At 43.0% G+C, this 18,351-nt stretch overlaps 1 protein-coding gene and 1 long non-coding RNA gene across 3 annotated transcripts in view; one reads left to right on the top strand and one right to left on the bottom strand.

Moving 5' to 3' along the window:
- The first annotated feature begins 6,291 nt into the window (after window positions 1-6,291).
- LOC138960285 (uncharacterized) overlaps window positions 6,292-18,351 on the top strand; it is a 141,064-nt gene continuing 129,004 nt past the window's right edge. The window contains exon 1 of one of the 2 annotated variants that reach the window (XM_070332113.1): window positions 6,292-6,999. The gene's annotated coding sequence lies outside the window, so the exon portion shown is untranslated. The remainder of the gene's footprint in view (window positions 7,000-18,351) is intronic. The other variant, XM_070332112.1, reaches the window with a different exon arrangement.
- The window catches only part of LOC138960286 (uncharacterized), a 262,895-nt gene continuing 254,980 nt past the window's right edge, over window positions 10,437-18,351 (bottom strand). Inside the window, exon 2 of the long non-coding RNA XR_011453936.1 lies at window positions 10,437-11,550. This is a non-coding gene — a long non-coding RNA (uncharacterized lncRNA). The remainder of the gene's footprint in view (window positions 11,551-18,351) is intronic.

Consider the following 18,351-nt stretch of genomic DNA (forward strand, 5'->3'; position numbering starts at 1 on the left):
ATACTTGTGCAAAAACACGCCCCCCACATGCACTGTGAAAAACGGACACTGCATATGATTTCCGATATCCAATATTAGCATGTACATTGCAACCTTCAGCTCAGCAACAAAAGAAGACGGGCAGCAGAGGACAGACAGACAGACAGACAGACGGCCCAGACAGTCAGCCAGACAGACAGCCAGACAGACAGACAGACAGCCAGCCAGACAGACAGACGATTGTGAATACTTCACGCACGCACACATGTTGGTTGACATGCACGCACTCACTTGCAAGCACGCGTACGCACGCACGCACAAACACACACACACACACACACATATACACACACACACACACACACGCACGCACGCACGCACGCACGCACACACACATACACACACACACACAAATACAATTCCCTCCCCCCCTCAAACTCCCCCTCTCCCCTCACCCCCCCCCCCCACATGGAACCCTTGCTGATTAAGGATGCAACAGGACCTTTTTGTTTGCGTATGTGTGTCATGCAAATTGGGTTTCTCGGTTTCAAGGTTTATAGACCACTTTACACCACAGGAAGCATTTCCGTTAACTTCATAAACAATTCAACCTTCATTTGGAACAAAACCTCAAAAGAACAAAACCTATGATGACTAATGCAGCTTCATGTGCTCTGTGATTGTGTTTGCATCAGTGTGAGCAAACCGGGGAGGGGCAGGAAATTTGGAGTGTGGTTGGGTTGGGTATTGATAGTCTTCTTCTTCTGCGTTCGTGGGCTGAAACTCCCACGTACACTCGTGTTTTTTGCACGAGTGGAATTTTACGTGTATGACCGTTTTTTACCCCGCCATTTAGGCAGCCATACGCCGCTTTCGGAGGAAGGGTATTGATAGTGTGACGCTTACAGTCCAGGAGCAGGACGATTTTCATGTCGTTGAAATTTAGAAAAAGAAAGAAAAACAGAAGCCACGTAAGACAATATGAACAGATTCAGTCAATCTTTTGGCCTGAAAAATTGCTACGGAACACGCTGAATCTCTTTCCAGAAGTAAATCGACATGAACAGATTCAGTTAATCTTTTGGCCTAAAAAATTACAACGGAACATGCTGAATCCCTTTCCACCTTGGCTCGCGATTATTTAGCTGACCGAAACCTATTGACCGTGACGGTGCTGGTGACGGTGAAAAAAAAAACCAGTACACATTATTTGCATAAAACGAGTTTCCCTTATATTTGAGCACATTTGTGACCCTCCACCACGAAATGAGTCGCATGTCACCTCGCGCGGTTCTGCGCTAGGCTTATATAAGTCCGGGGAGTGCCTTGTAACAGTGTGAGGGTCACCTTAGTCACAGGCTTATAACTCAAACAGTTTTCGCTCTTTTCTAAAACGGTTTTCACCACTGGATAGAGCATAAAAAACTCTTTAGGAAAATGTAAAAATATGAAAATCGTGCAAAGGTGACATGCGACTCATTTCGTGGTGGAGGGTCACATTTTTAATTCAACCACAGCACATGTGTCTATTTGTTGGGATCCAGGAAACATACAGCATGCCACTTTTATTTCTGCTACAGCAATTCCAATGTCAAGGATAATTTTGATGAACCAAATAATAAATTAAGGCATGAGCTTGCAAGCTGAAAAGCCATCCCGAAGTCCAGACCAGGGCAAAGATTTGTTGACGAATAATATAATTCAATGGATTTGATTGAAAGATGCGGTCGCCACAGTATGGCCTCAACTTTTTGTAAGGGACGGATATAAAGGCGTTTAAAGACATCGAAAAAAAGAAGAAAAAGGTGAGGATATCATCTTGAAGAATATCCATGTACAGTTGTATGCATATAAAGTCCAGTAGTTTTTGAAGAATTGCTTTAAACACACAAACATGAACACTAAAGAAAACAAGAAATTCCTATGAGGTAGGAAAAACACCCCCGTCAAAGGGAAATAACCTTCTCAGTTGGTGGCAGTGACTGAGTGAGAATGGTTATTTCCCTTTGACCATGAAGATGTGCCTGTATAAGTCCTTGTAGAATCTTAATCCACCAATAACTCCCTAACCGTGTGTTTGACTGGTCCCAATTTTTGTAAGGACCGTCTCAGGAATGTATAGAACCTGTTCACCAAGTATGGTGACGATCGGTGTGTTCATTCTTGAGATCTATATGCGAACACAAACAAACAAACACATCGAGCGATTGTGCCTGTATAAGTCCTTGTAGAATCTTAATCCACCAATAACTCCCTAACCGTGTGTTTGACTGGTCCCAATTTTTGTAAGGACCGTCTCAGGAATGTATAGAACCTGTTCACCAAGTTTGGTGACGATCGGTCCGTTCATTCTTGAGATATGCGAACACAAACAAACAAACACATCGAGTGAAACCTATACACACCCCTATACCGGGGGTGTAATAACGCCGATGTCTGACTACCCTTAGCGGAGATCAATTTGAACACAAGGAACTGTTTCGACAAAACACACGAGAAAGAAGAGGTGATTCTGCTAAACATCTATCGCTCGCTAAATGTCACGTCAAATAGCAGTTTGTAACAAATCCCTCGCTAAATGTCACGTCAAATAGCAGTTTTTAACAAATCCCTCGCTAAATGTCACGTCAAATAGCAGTTTGTAACAAATCCCTCGCTAAATGTCACGTCAAATAGCAGTTTGTAACAAATCCCTCGCTAAATGTCACGTCAAATAGCAGTTTGTAACAAATCCCTCGCTAAATGTCACGTCAAATAGCAGTTTGTAACAAATCCCTCGCTAAATGTCACGTCAAATAGCAGTTTGTAACAAATCCCTCGCTAAATGTCACGTCAAATAGCAGTTTGTAACAAATCCCTCGCTAAATGTCACGTCAAATAGCAGTTTGTAACAAATCCCTCGCTAAATGTCACGTCAAATAGCAGTTTGTAACAAACCCCTCGCTAAATGTCACGTCAAATAGCAGTTTGTAACAAATCCCACGCAGCAATTGTGAAACCTCCAAGCAGAGGTTGAAATATGGGCAATTCATTTTTGACATTGACATAGGTGTTAAATACAAATTTCGTTCGGCCAAAAAATCTCACTCTTCACATAAAATAGCCAGGCTGTAATTTGTTGGTATGTGGCATGCCATTCTCGCAAAACTCATAATGTGTCATGACTAAAACTTACACCAATTTCTCACCTAAGATCTGTGGCATTACCCCTCTCTCTCTCTCTCTCTCTCTCTCTCTCTCTCTCTCTCTCTCTCTCTCTCTCTCTCTCTCTCTCTCTCTCTCTCTCTCTCTCTCTCTCTCTCTCTCTCTCTCTCTCTCTCTCTCTCTCTCTCTCTCTCTCTCTCTCTCTCTCTCTCTCTCTCTCTCTCTCTCTCTCTCTCTCTCTCTCTCTCTCTCTCTCTCTCTCTCTCTCTCTCTCTCTCTCTCTCTCTCTCTCCCTTCTTTTATCAGTATTGTAATCTGCATGTGATGTTATGCTCCGGCCATACTTAAGTGAACGCATGTTATATGTCCGTCTGTCGGTTAGGTCCTAATGTTGTATGTCTTGTATACTTGCCATTTACATATTTATTATACATGTTGAAGGATGAATGAAGATACATTGTAGACGGATGCATGTTAAAAGCCCCACGATGATGTGCTTGGCAAAAAAAAAATAAAAATAAAAAAATAAAATAAAAATAAAAATAAAAATAAAAATAAAAAAAAAGATCTGTGGCAGTGGAGTTTCTGGATCAGGGATGAGCACAAGATCTGTCGCAGATCCCAGACAGCTTTGTCGCATGCGCATTCACCAGTAGCAAGGGCCAGAAGAGCGGACAGGTGTTTATCGCAACATTCACTGTCGCTGTGCGTCGCAAAATTTTCTGTCGCAGTTTGTCACAAACTTTGCGTTCGCAATTTGTCGCAAAATTCGCTGTCGTAGTTTGTCGCAAAATGTGCTGTTGTAGTTTGTCACAAAATGTGCTGTCGCAATTCATTTCAAATTTCGCAGTCGGAGTTTTTCGCAAAACTGGCTGTCGTAGCTGGTCGCAAAATCGGCCTATTGTGTCGCAAAAATGAGACAGTTGCAACAAGAGAGCTTCATTTGTTGGACGTCCAGTGTCTTTAAAGCTGATGCATTTTGGATGATAGGCAGTGACGCATTCAAATTGTATGTATGTGTCACGGATGCTGCGAGAAAGAGGAGAGGCAGAGAGAGTGGGCAAAAAAAGAGGAGATTCAGGGAATGTTAGAGATAAAATGTGTCTGTATGACGCAAGGTAACCAATCATAGAGGGGGGGGGGGGTCAATTATGAACCTTATAATGATCACTGACAAAGACAAACCAATACAGACACACACAAACGCAGACACAGACAGACACACAGACAGACACACAAACAGACATACAGAACAGACACACAGAGACAAATGCACATAAAAGCACAGACACAGACACAGACACAGACACAGACACAGACCCACACAGAGACAGACAGACACAAACACAGACACAGACACACACAGACACAGACACAGACACAGACAAAGACACACACAGAGACAGACAGACACAGACACAGACACAGACAGACATAGACACAGACACAGACACAGACACAGACAGACATAGACACAGACACAGACACAGACACAGACACAGACACAGAGACAGACACAGACACAGACCCACACAGAGACAGACAGACACAAACACAGACACACACAGACACAGACACAGACACACACAGACACAGACACAGACACAGACACAGACCCACACAGACATACACAGACACAGACACACACAGACACAGACACAGACACAGACCCACACAGAGACAGACACAGACACAGACCCACACAGAGACAGACAGACACAAACACAGACACAGACACACACAGACACACACAGACACAGACACAGACACACACAGACACAGACACAGACACAGACACAGACCCACACAGAGACAGACAGACACAAACACAGACACAGACACACACAGAGACACAGACACAGACACAGACACAGACCCACACAGAGACACAGACACACACAGAGACACAGACACACACAGAGACACAGACACACACAGAGACACAGACACAGACACAGACACAGACACACACAGAGACACAGACACAAACACAGACACAGACACACACACAGACACAAACACAGACACACACAGAGACACAGACACAGACACAGACCCACACAGAGACACAGACACAGACACAGACACAGACAGACACAAACACAGACAGACACAGACACAGACACAAACACAGACACAGAGACACAGACACAAACACAGACAGACACAGAGACACAAACACAGACACAGACACAGACACACACAGAGACACAGACACAGACACAGACAGACACAGACACAGGCACAGACACAGACACAGACACAGACACAGACACAGACCCACACAGAGACAGACAGACACAAACACAGAGACAGACAGACACAAACACAAAGAGACAGACAGACACAAACACAGACACAGACACAGACACAGACACACACAGAGACAGACACAAACACAGACACAAACACAGACACAGACACAGACACAGACACAGACACAGACACAAACACAGACACAGACACACACACAGACACAGACACAAACACAGACACAGACACAGACACAGACACAAACACAGACACAGACACAGACACAGACACAGACCCACACAGAGACAGACAGACACAAACACAGACACAAACACAGACACAAACACAGACACAAACACACACACAGACACACAGAAACAGACACACACATACACACAAACACACACACACACACACACACACACACTCACACACACACACACACACACACACACATAACTCCAGTGCACATAACTTTAGTCACCGGCCGCCTCTCGGCACCAACCCCATGAGCCCAGCGACGCTAAAACCGTGGCTTTGCCAACAAGAAAGCCCACTCCTACGCTAATGGCACACGTCGGAATAGGATTGGCTGGAGAGGCTTGATTGATTCATGACGCATTGTTGATTCACGCCTTGATTCACGCCTTCTCTATACCACCCACCACCCACCCTTTTCATCACACCTTCCTTTTTTCCTGAACGTATCCAATATGTTCTTTCGGTTTTGATTAGCGGAAAACAAAAATCTTCCTTTTTTTGCCCGGTTTTAAAACTGAAAATAAATAATTGACGAGATGTTCGTTTTCACGTATATTTAATACAAAAAATCGCTTTGAATCCAATTCAAGACTAGGATAGCAGCATGCACGAGAACTGAACCTAGTCACTGTACAGTCCTACTAGAATCCAGTAAAGTCTCTGATCGGTCGTGCGCGTCGTCAGCTTTTTGCCTTGGCAGCAGAGGCTGAGAAAAGTCGTTGCGCGTGCGTTGGCGGGGGTTGCGATCTGATTTAAAGATGAGCTAGCGAGGTGCTCTTCCTCTCCAATCTATCGTGCAACAAGAAACGCACCACCGACCGCTGCTGTGTTTAGTGGGGGCCGCTTGCAAAACGGAACAGCCGGCGTACAGCGACCAGAGCCAAGCGCGCAGCGTTCTTTCAGACTGACCGTACCATCATCACCATTGTCAGAAACTGTGACCACCCAGTGAAGAGACAGAAAGAGACAGAGTTTGACGGACAGAAAGGCAAAAGAAAAAGAGAAATAAGCCCAGCTTTAGGCAGCAAAGAGAACACGAAGAAGAAAGGGAAATAAGTCTTGTGATAATCAAGAGAAACAGAAAAGGAACAGAAAAGGAACAGAAAAAGAACAGAAACAGACAAACGAGCTAACAAAGTTAGGAAAAGTAAGAAAATAGAAAGAAAACGTTTCTGTAAAAAGATTTAGAAAGTGTTTCAAGTCTTGACGGAACACTGATTTGTGAAAGAACACGTTTGTCTTTCTAAGCACCAGTGTGACTCTGTGAGATTTTTTTTTGCTCAGGTGTAAAAGTGTCCAGGCTTGCATTCAGTCCGAGCACTTTGTGTGCAGTCACTATCCGGGCTAAAAAGGTAAGTCCAGGTGTGGTTTTTTTTATCGCATTTTTTTCCTCTCTTGTCCTGTAACGTTTGACTAGATTTATTCATTCGTCAGTTGATAATTTCTTGTTGTTTCTGTGACTGTGTAATTCTTTCCCTGTTCGTTTCTCTGTCTGTCTGCCTCTATGTCTCTCTGTATGTCTGTCTGTCTGCCTAACTGCCTACCTGTCTATCTGTCTGTCTGTCTGTCTGTCTGTCTGTCTGTCTGTCTCTTTCTCTCTCCCTCTCTCTAAGTCTGTCTATCTTTGTGCACCTCCTTCTTTCCCCTTCTTATTTTTTCTTTGCAGTTTTTTTTATTTCACTAAATCATAATCTTAACTCCCCTTTGGTTCCAACCTTGTGATCTTATTTTCTCTTCTTGTTCTTGTTCTTGCTCTTGAACGTTTTTGATGGTTTCCTATGCTCTTAATTCATTGCTCGTCTCCCTTTGTTTCCTTTTTCTTTCGCTTTTCGCTTTAACTTCTTTCTTTCTTTCTTACTCTCTCTCTTTCTTTCTTTCTTTCTTTCTTACTCTCTCTCTTTGTTTCTTTCTATTATCATTTAGTCAAGTTTAGATTTGTTCTTTCTTTCTTTCTTTCTTTCTTTCTTACTCTCTCTCTTTCTTTCTTTCTTTCTTACTCTCTCTCCTTCTTTCTTTCTTACTCTCTCTCTTTCTTTCTTTCTTTTTACATTTAGTCAAGTTTAGACTTGTTCTTTCTTTCGTTCGTTCTTTCTTTCTTTTTTACTTTTTCTCTTTTTTTATTCTCATTGTATCTTTTCTCTTTCTCTTCATTTTTAAAATTGTAATGATAGTTTATTCAATTTATCTTCAGTATACATTTCTGTTCTTATTGCCCCTCTGACATACATTCATCCCTTTTATTTTCATAAGTCCTCTTCCCCTCTTTGTCGATTTTCTCTCTCTGTCCCTGTCTCTCTCTCTGTCTCTGTCTCTCTGCCCCTGTCTCTCTCTCTGTCTGTCTCTCACTCTCACTCTCTCTTTCTGTGTGTGTGTGTGTGTTTGTGTGTGTGTGTGTGTGTGTGTGTGTGTGTGTGTGTGTGTGTGTGTGTGTGTGAGTGTGTGTGTGTGTGTGTGTGAGTGTGTGTGTGTGTGTGTGTGTGTGTGTGTGTGTGTGTGTGTGTGTGTGTGTGTGTGTGTGTGTGTGTATGTGAGTGTGTGTGTGTGTGTGTGTGAGTGTGTGTGTGTGTGTGTGTGTGTGTGTGTGTGTGTGTCTGTCTGTCTGTCTTACTGTCTCTCTTTCCCTCTAGATGTTTTAGTTTTTCTTCTTTTGTTTTAAAAGGCTCTTCGAGTAAATTTTATTTATTTATTTATTAAGGAGATTTCTATAGCGCATAACTAAAAGCACTATGCGCTTTACAATATCACTAGGTATAAGCACACACAAACATACTCTGATTAAATAGAACTTAGCCTAACAAGACAATACTAAGAACACTAAACATTTGAGTTCATACAAAAATAGAGAATTAAATTAAATACTGGACAAACGATTAACATAAGCTTAAGGCCTACACCGACTACAATGGACTATTTCAAATACATTTTTTTAGTTAACTATAAAAGGCAGTGCATAAAACTCCATAATCCTTAGAAGGTCGAACAAATAAAAAACATAAAAGACTATTTAACTATAATTACTTCGTAAAAGATAATAAACATGGTATACAAAGCTGTAATTTTTAACAACAAATCTAAACAGATTTTCATGCCATATTGCACAACACATTTTGACACCCACACCAAATCATTACCAATCCAAGCAGGGTGTTACACACGACAGAAAGATCCCTCTTTTTGAATACCACTTACCTTGATTCTGCAGCCTGGCTGCTTTTGAAAGTGAGAAATCTTATGAATTAGTTTGTATGCCTGTAACCATTGTAATCGCGGTATTTCGTTAGCTTCGAACACCGCTCAGGCATGTGTTTCAATTGACCACACTGTCGGTTCGTGAAAGGCTCAGTACGCCCTTCACGTGAAAACAGTTCCGCTAAAGGGCAAAATACATCTGCGCAGTCGCCACAACGCTACATGATGCGATAGGGATTATGACGAGTACTTGGCCCTTTTCACGCAACGTGTTGCGGGCTGGGGAAAAAAAAAGAATCACCTCAATAATCTGCAGTGCGTCGTCTGTCCTGCTGGCGGTACATAGGTGAGCTCCGGGCCTAAGGGGCAAATTACACCTGCGCAGAATCAGCGGCGCTGCATGCTGCGATAAGGATTATGACGAGTACTTGGCCTGTTTTCTTTTCGCGCAACGTGTAGCGGACTGGGGAAAAAAACGAATTACCACAATAATCTGCAGTGCGTCGTCTGTGCCGCTGACTCTGCGCAAGTATAATTTGCACCCTAACCATCCCATATCCATTCTGATCATCATCGCTCCACGGCTATCGCCAGTTATCTCTCTGACCGGACGCTAAAGTCCAATGCGAATCTATCAAAACAAGAATACATAGTTATCTCCCATATGTTGTTCGCGAGCAGTGTTCGCGAGACGAAAATGATTGCAGATTGGCCGACTTCGACAGTGATCTCCGTTCCGTTCTTCACAGTTATGATAAAGGCATCGTACTGACTCAGGTCAAAACAAGTCGAAATTTTGGGACTGCTGCCGGAAGGAGACCGTAATATATGGTTGCATCACTGTCAGAAAAAATCGTCTGCTCCAGCGAGCGCCGAAACCAAACGGTTGATTATCACGTGACACTTTTGCCGTATTTAAAGTTGTTTGCACAGTAAATACAGCCGCGAAAAATAGCTCGCTTGAAACTGTCTTACATATCAATTCCTTTGTAATTCAAAAATTACACAACACCATGAAAAATCATTATCGACGATCGCGAATCTGCTTATATCCATAACACATTACGAAAAGATCTAAATATGAAAAAAATCGATTTCCTCGCCAGACAAGGAAAACCAAGGCATCCTGTCAGGGATAGAATGAGCCGAACTCATTTTGACCTGAGGTCAGGATGTCCCATATCTTGCAACACGTTAACGTGGGATGAGACCATCCCTCCCGTTGGACACATATCAAGACTCCACAGTCTGTGTACTCTCTTTGCAGAGTGGGAATTACATGTTTATAAATTTGATCTTAAAGGACAGTTGTAGCTTTTAAAGAAATGAACTCATCAAAATGAGCACTTTCTAAATTTGTTTACAGAAACCTTTTCTTTCTATTTTCATGTTTTTTAAGCATCCCCCCTCCCCCCTCCCCCCTCCCCCTCCATAGAAAGTAGTCAGGCAGTTGGCGTTTTGGTATGTGTCCAATAGGAGGGATGGACTTATACCACGTGACAGGCTGTCCAGATCTGTTAACTATAAGATTCTGCGTTACAAATAGTGCTACCGCGCAGGAAGACTGCCTTTCTTTTGCAAAAAGTTTTTTTTTAAAGCTGAATTTAAATATCATCTATATATATATACGACTAGTGTCTGTGTGTCTGTGTGTCTGTGTGTGTGTGTGTGTATCTGTCTGTGCGCGATGCACGGCCAAAGTTCTCGATGGATCTGCTTCAAATTTGGTGGGCATATTCAGGTTGACCCGGTACAGGACACAACCTGGTCGATATTTCAACACGTGCTCTCAGCGCGCAGCGCTGAACCGATTTTGGTTCCACCTCAGCTCATTTTGGTTCCACCTCAGCTACCCGGGCCCCCATACCGACACACCATAGCCGCTACACCACATCACAACGCCAAAGTTCTCGGTGGATCTTTTTCAAATTTGGACACCGTATTCAGCTACACCCCGGACACAATATCATCGATGAGATATTTCAACACGTGCTCTCAGCGCGCAGCGCTGAACTCATTTTCGTTTTTGTGTTCATTTCACCATTATAAGTAACTCTTCCTTATCTTCTCCAGTGTTTGGCGTTTATCTCCCTTCCTTCGTCTGGCTTTCCCGTTCAGTTGTAAGTTACTACACTGCGCTGTCCACTGCGCTGAGCGTCTTCGGATATTCCCGGGCGTTCTGTTACTGGTACTATTTTTAGAAGGTCAACGCAGTGTACAGAACGTAAATTGGACCCGTAAATTATCCTCACTGTAAAAGTGCAAAGGTCGAATCAATTTATAGCCACGCGAAAAATACACTGTCATCTATCTCTCTATAGATACGGCTTCTCTGTGTTTTTGTGTGTGTGTGTGCGAGTGTGTGTGTCTCTATGTAAGCAACACCTGTGCATTGTTCAGTTCTGTTTGTGATGTGGTCTGGCGGCTTTTGTGTAATTTTATGTACTGGCCTTCCTTTGAGAAGCCATAACTTGCTCAGTCCTGTTTGAGTGGAGTTCGCCTCCAAAGGTGATTAACACGGTTACATTCGTCGACAAGGATGGGACTCGATATGGTCAGGAATGGCATTATGGCCACTAAATCATTTTCGTGCTGTTCCCATTCCACGAATCTGGGAGGGACCTAAGCTTGGCGGGTCCATTGTTCGGACCCGGCGAAGCCGTCGTACGGCTCTAAGTACTTCTTCCCGGCGAAGCCGGCTACCCGGCGAAGCGGGTATTCATTCTAGTAGAATATACAAGCACTCTTCATGATGGTTTGTGGGTTATTTCTACATAGGTACTCTCCTTGTTTATGCACGCGGTAAACGTCACGAGGGGGGCACGTTACAGATTGCCGCTTCCGTCTTCCCGCCAGGCGGCGCTTCTAAACAAACACGAACAAATTATTTTATCATCAAGACAAAATCAGTATAATTCGATCTTTTGAAATTTTGAATAAAGGAAGCCCGGATGCAGGTCAAGCGAGGTGGGTGTGTGAGTTGAATTGTACATGGTGAGTTTCAGATGCAGCTCTTTTCACTTGATTTCAGGAAAGTAGGCTACCGAAAACCATGCAATTTTCCCCTTTTTTTAGAATGCTAGTCGACTGAAATATCTGAACATTTGATATACCGGTTGTTGCTGTGCCTGTGTACATTGACTATTGCGCTTTAAAAAATAATGCCGCGACAGGGTTACTATCACATCACTCGAGCTGCAGCTTACCATAGTAAAAGCAGACGAAGTTTCTGCAAATCGCTATTTTCTCTGAAATCAACCGCCGCCACTCGGTTTGTGCAACTCGCAGTCGTTTGTTGTATTTTAGATTCAGAGGTACACGATAACGTGCTTCTGCAGATCTAGAGTCGCTTTGAAACCGCAAACGACTGAAGGCCATGAGTGAATAAAGTTGGTCATAGAGGGCCCCGATGGCTCGGGGTTTGAATTAATCACGAGAACTTGGGTTGGGTTTACTGACGAGCCTGTTCAGCGCGGTAGTGGTTTCGCTGTGCTGCATATAGCACGCTTTTCTGTACCTCTCTTCGTTTTAACTTTCTGAGCGTGTTTTTAATCCAAACATATCATATCTATATGGTTTTTGAATCAAAAACCGACAAGGAATAAGAGGAAATTGTTTTTAAATCGATTTCGGAAATTTAATTTTGATCATAATTTTTATATTTTTAATTTTCAGAGCTTGTTTTTAATCCAAATATAACATGTTTATATGTTTTTGGAATCAGGAAATGATGTAAAATAAGTTGAACGTAAATTTGGATCGTTTTATACATAAAAAAAAAAATTATTACAATTTTCAGATTTTTAATGACCAAAGTCATTAATACATTTTTAAGCCACCAAGCTGAAATGCAATACGGAAGTCCAGCCTTCGTCGAAGATTGCTTTACACAAATTTCAATCAATTTCATTGAAAAATGAGGGTGTGACAGTGCCGCCTCAACTTTTACAAACAGCCGGATATGACGTCATCAAAATTATTTATCGAAACAACGAAAAAAACCGCCGGGGATATATATCATTCCCAGAAACTCTCATGTCAAATTTCATAAAGATCGGTCCAGTAGTTTGGTCTGAATCGCTCTACACACACACACGCACAGACAGACAGACAGACAGACAGACAGACAGACAGACAGACAGACAGACAGACACACAGACACACATACACACACACACACAAACACACACACACACACACACCTTCTAACACACACACACACACACACACACACACACACACACACACACACACACATACACCACGACCCTCGTTTCGATTCCCCCTCTATGTTAAAACATTTAGTCAAAACTTGACTAAATGTAAAAACCAAACTGTTCAGTTCACTTGATGCAAAAAACCCTATTTTTTCAAATTGCGATACAAAGTATGTCTTCGATTGGAGGGACAGTTTCGCCCTGCGAGCACATGGCTGCGCGAACATACAATGTGATAACAAATGTATCTTCTTACGCAAGCTGTCGGCTGGAAGCGATGCTTACTGTCTCTTTTCTGGGTCTGAAAGGCACGAGGATTGATCGTGCAGCGACAGTTTGTTTCTTGTCTTCATTGATTCTTATTTTTACCCGACAAGTGGGCAGGAGCGGTCGATGTCGTTAATTCTTACCTCGTCTGCCCAAGTGTCAACCAAAAAGACATTTTTTGTCAACAAGATAAAATCATCGGACATCTTTCTTCCTCTCTCTCTCTCTCGAGATCACGCGAACGCGCTTCCTGTATCTCTATCCAATGCGCATGCGCATTTTTCGCAGAGCGTTGCCATTTACAGTTTTATGGACTGGCTGAAGAAAAGACGGGATTGTTTTTCCACACACCTTTTTACGCCCAGAAGTATGTGCTGCAAGATGAGGTTTGCCGGGCTGTCAGAAGTTTTTTTGCTAAGATATAATTATGGTTTGTTGCTTAGTTTCTGGAGCCCAAGAACCCCTGGGCTTTAAAAGCGAAACGTCACCAAAAGACACTCCCTCTCTGAAGATCTTTCGTTTCGTTTTGTTTTTCTGTAATCAAATGTTAAATAAACGTAACTACACTTGTATGTGATCGCCTTTTTCTTCTCGAAAAACCGAGGTCCCTTCGTGTACACTACATTGGGGTGTGCACGTTAAAGATCCCACGATTGACTAAAGGGTCTTTCCTGGCAAAATTGTATAGGCATAGATAAAAATGTCAACCAAAATACACGTGTGACTTGGAATAATAGGCCGTGAAAAGTAGGATATGCGCCAAAATGGCTGCGATCTGCTGGCCGATGTGAATGCGTGATGTATTGTGTAAAAACAATTCCATCTCACACGGCATAAATAAATCTCTGCGCCTTGAATATGTGCGCGATATAAATTGCATAAAAAATAAAAATAAAATGATTCCCTGCGCTTAGAACTGTACCCACGGAATACGCGCGATATAAGCCTCATATTGATTGATTGATTGATTGTTCCACCACAAGTTTGTTCGTGGGAAAGAATGATCGTTCTGTTAAGACACATATGATACAAATGCACATACGTATACAGCTCATATCTGTGCAGGGTGAGAATTTGTGCTGAAACAGTTTTGTAGCTGACACCTACTTCAATGTGGAAAATGAATTCTGCAATAGATTGTCTCCCTACACAAAAAAAGTCCTGCTGTAGAAGTTTTGTATGAGTCCAGAAGGAAGGATGTTCCTGTATCCCATGAGAAATCGTAGACACAAATGTGGTGCGTTACATGGTCCCTCACACGGACAGTAAGGTGACTTCAAACATCATTGGCAAACGTTTTCAGCTTCACATTTCAACCTCTCATTTGACGTTTCAAGACTGCTTGACGGGTGTTTTCCAATTTGGAAATGACATTTTGTACCGTAAAATTTGACGAGGGGCAGATGTTTGGTAATAGGCCTCCTATCTTTTCTTTCTTATTTGCTTTTTCCAAACATGCCTTTGTCTTCAAGTTAATATACTCTTAAGATAGCCTCAGTTTTCTTTTCTCGGATCCGGCAATCTTTAACCAGCTTTTGAAGGTGTGTTGCGTTATTAGTTCTTTTTGGGCAAGAGGAGAAGAAGAACAAGGAATGAATACGAAAATAAAGAGCTTCCGTATTAATCTGTCCACGTTTTCCTTATGACAAAAGTGCAACTGACACTTTTCCTTCCTCATCAAATTTCAAACCGAAACAAAACGAAAAATCTCCCCTGAACAAATAAACAAACAAGCAAGAAAAACTAACAACAGGGGGAAAAAACACAAAAAACTACCCTTTTTTGCTAATATGTTACTGCGAAATCTTTTCTTCGGGATATCTTGTTCAAATGGGTAACAAGAGTCGCCTTCTGTTTCTCAACTATGCGCACGTGCGATTGTGCAGTTTTTAAGACATGTGTCTGTTTTTCAAGAGAAATAGTGATCCTTTGTTTCTTAAGTGTCCGTTTTAAACGGAAAAGAGCAATTATCACAAACCTTGAGTAATTATCACTTAAAATAAGAAATGAACAAAAAGGCAGGCACACTTAGTTTGGAGCTTTTGATTGGAAAGAAAGAGAAGGAGAAGTAGGAAGATGGAAGAGCAACACGATCGCACGCAATCACGCACACGCACGCACTCACGCACGCACGTACGCACGCACGCACGCACACACACACACACCCACACACACACACACACACACACACACACTCACAAGCGCTCGCGCACACACACACTGAAACGTCTTGATCAATTACCAGAGGACACAGGCGTCATTTCACAAACCGGATTTTCTTACCCAGAATTCATTCCTTCTTTTTGTGCGATAACGCCATAGGCTCGGTTTACAAAAGGGAAGCAACCGGTCGTAAGCGGGCGTCGACGGAAACAATGAGGAGCGAGAAGTACTTGTAAGGTGATATACTTGTTGTGCAGCCTTCATGCTGAACTGCGATCGTGAGGGTTTCTGGAGAAGAAAAAGAAATCTTTGTGATGAAAACTCCTGTTACCAAAAACTCATGCTAAAAAAACGCCATTACGCAGTTCATTTTTACACGAAGAAAATAGAGAGAGAGTGCTTCTTGCAACAAAAACTTCCTGGATCCATTCATTCGTTATTTGGAATGACGTGAGTGGACACCTGTCGTATGCACCTGTGATAATGTTGTTTGTGTCTCCGCTTGACAGGTGTATGCTTAGCCTTGGAGTCATCTCCAGCAACTGCTTGGTGGTAAAAGTTGACATATTATATACGTAATGTCCCCACCAGCTTGGTATTGTTGTCAGAAACACGTGCATATCTGTGTCCGAAATCGGGTTCCAGATTCAACACATGGGCGTGTTTAACGTGTGGTTCGTTACGCCAGGTGCGGGTGGTACAAGAAAAGCATTTTTCACACGAAACACAAGACACTACAAACGATAGCACGCACGCAGCCTCGACCGAACGCACATACGTACACACCTACCGACAGACCGCTGATCGATTGACCGACCGACCGACCGACCGACAGACAGACAGACACAGACACGCGCACACACACACACACACACACGCACACACACACACATACCCACCCACCCACCCACCCTCACACATACCCACCCACCCACCCAACCTCACACAGACACACACACCCACCCACCCACCCTCACACACACACACACACACACGCACACACTCTCTCTCACACACACACACACACCCATTACATTTTGGGGAGATTTAAATCTAACAAAGCTGACATCCGTCAAGAAAATAGCCACACCCTGTATTCTGTTTAATTATTACTGTTGAAAATGGCTACATAAAGTGATGTCAGCTTCTGATTTTGTCGGGCTTTGCTCTCCTCAGTCTTTGCGGTTTGTGCGGATGAAGCTTTTATGTTCTCGTGGGACAAGACCAGTCAAAATATATCTTCATGAGCAATGCAGTTTGTTGGGGGGGGGGGGGGGGGGGGGGGGGGGGGACAGTAGAAGAGGGTTTGGGAATGAAAATCGAACGAAAATTATAAAGGGGGAGTGGGGGGGGGGGGAGAGAGAGCAGAGGAGAAGAGCCTGTTTGAAGGTGAGCTCTGTGTGTGTGTGTGTGTGTGTGTGTGTGTGTGTGTGTTTGTGTGTGTGTGTGTGTTTGTGTGTGTGTGTGTGTGTGTGTGTGTATGTATGTGTATGTGGTGGGGGTGTGCTTTCTCGCGCGGTAGAATAAATTGGGATAGGTGCCACTTCACCAGCAATATATATCCTCGAATAACCTTTAGCCAAGTTCTGTTGACTGCGTGCGAGGTTTGATTAATTGAATATCAAATACACGGCCCTCTAGTGTCTCGCATTTTAATTCTAAGATTGGGTTTCAGTTTCCTCACTGTTAGTTACGTTCTTGAAAATCGAGCTAATTAGTGAACGGAAAGAATATAGGGCGAGAGCTGGCTGGGGGGGAAGTGTGGTCAAGCCTAGATCTCCGAATGCATACCAAATGCGGAGGTGCCCGACCCTGAAATGCATCTTTTTGTGTACAGGAGCTGTAAAGAGAGAGATCTTACAGATAAATTGGAAGGAGTACACCATGTTTTTGATTGGCTGAATTTATTTGAGTACAGAAATAAAGTTTTCAGAGTGGTAGGCGCACAAACCAAGCTTATATGCGTTCGCTGGTTTGCAAATGCACCCATAAATTAGTGGTGCAAGGATAGATTTTTTTTAAACATTTTTCTCTCTCAGATGTTTAATACTTGAACATTCTCTGGTTTAATTCATATTATTCTTTTAACGCAGTGTACTACTTGAATTATTTCCTGGACATTTGGGTAAATTGGAGGAGGATCTTCGGAAAGAGAACGACTGTGGACTGAAGCCCAAAGATTCATCTTATTGAAAAAACGTCTACGAATTTCCTATATTCTGCGGTCGGCTTCCCGGTTTTACAGCAAAGCAAAAGAACCACATTCTGGTCACCGGTCTTGAGATTTATGTTTGCAAGCATACTTCAATCTCTTAAAGTGAATGGGGCTGCAACGAAAAAAATAAAACCATTTTCCTTTTCATTTCTTGGGATGCACAAAAGGAGAGGAAGGGTGTGTGTGTGTGTGTGTGTGTGTGTCTGTGCGTGTGTGTATGTGTGTGTGTGTGTGCGTGCGTGTGTGTGCGTGTGTGTGTGTGTGTGTGTGTGTGTGTGTGCGTGTGTGTGTGTGTGTGCGCGTGTGTGTGTGCGTGTGTGTGAGTGTGTGTGTGTGTGTGTGTGCGTGCGTGCATTTGTGCGTGTGTGTGTTTGTGTATCAGTGTCTGTGCGTATGGTGTGTGTGTGTGTGTGTGTGTGTGTGTGGGGGGGGCTGCATGTTAAAATAGAGTACACGTAGGAGAACTTTAACGTGCTTAAGTCTGTGAATAGCGATGCCGTTCCTTTTAGAGAAAATGAAAATAAATTCTTGATGCGACATGAATTTCCACCGTTGCGTTTCTGAAGTGGTTGAAAATCAAGATTGTGTACAGGTCAACAGGAGAAAATCAACAACTACAACACATGTTGTTAGGGGTACATGCAACAGACAAAGAGTCTGGTC

The sequence above is a fragment of the Littorina saxatilis genome, linkage group LG2 (genome assembly GCF_037325665.1).
Source record: "Littorina saxatilis isolate snail1 linkage group LG2, US_GU_Lsax_2.0, whole genome shotgun sequence".
NCBI classification, from domain to species: domain Eukaryota; kingdom Metazoa; phylum Mollusca; class Gastropoda; order Littorinimorpha; family Littorinidae; genus Littorina; species Littorina saxatilis.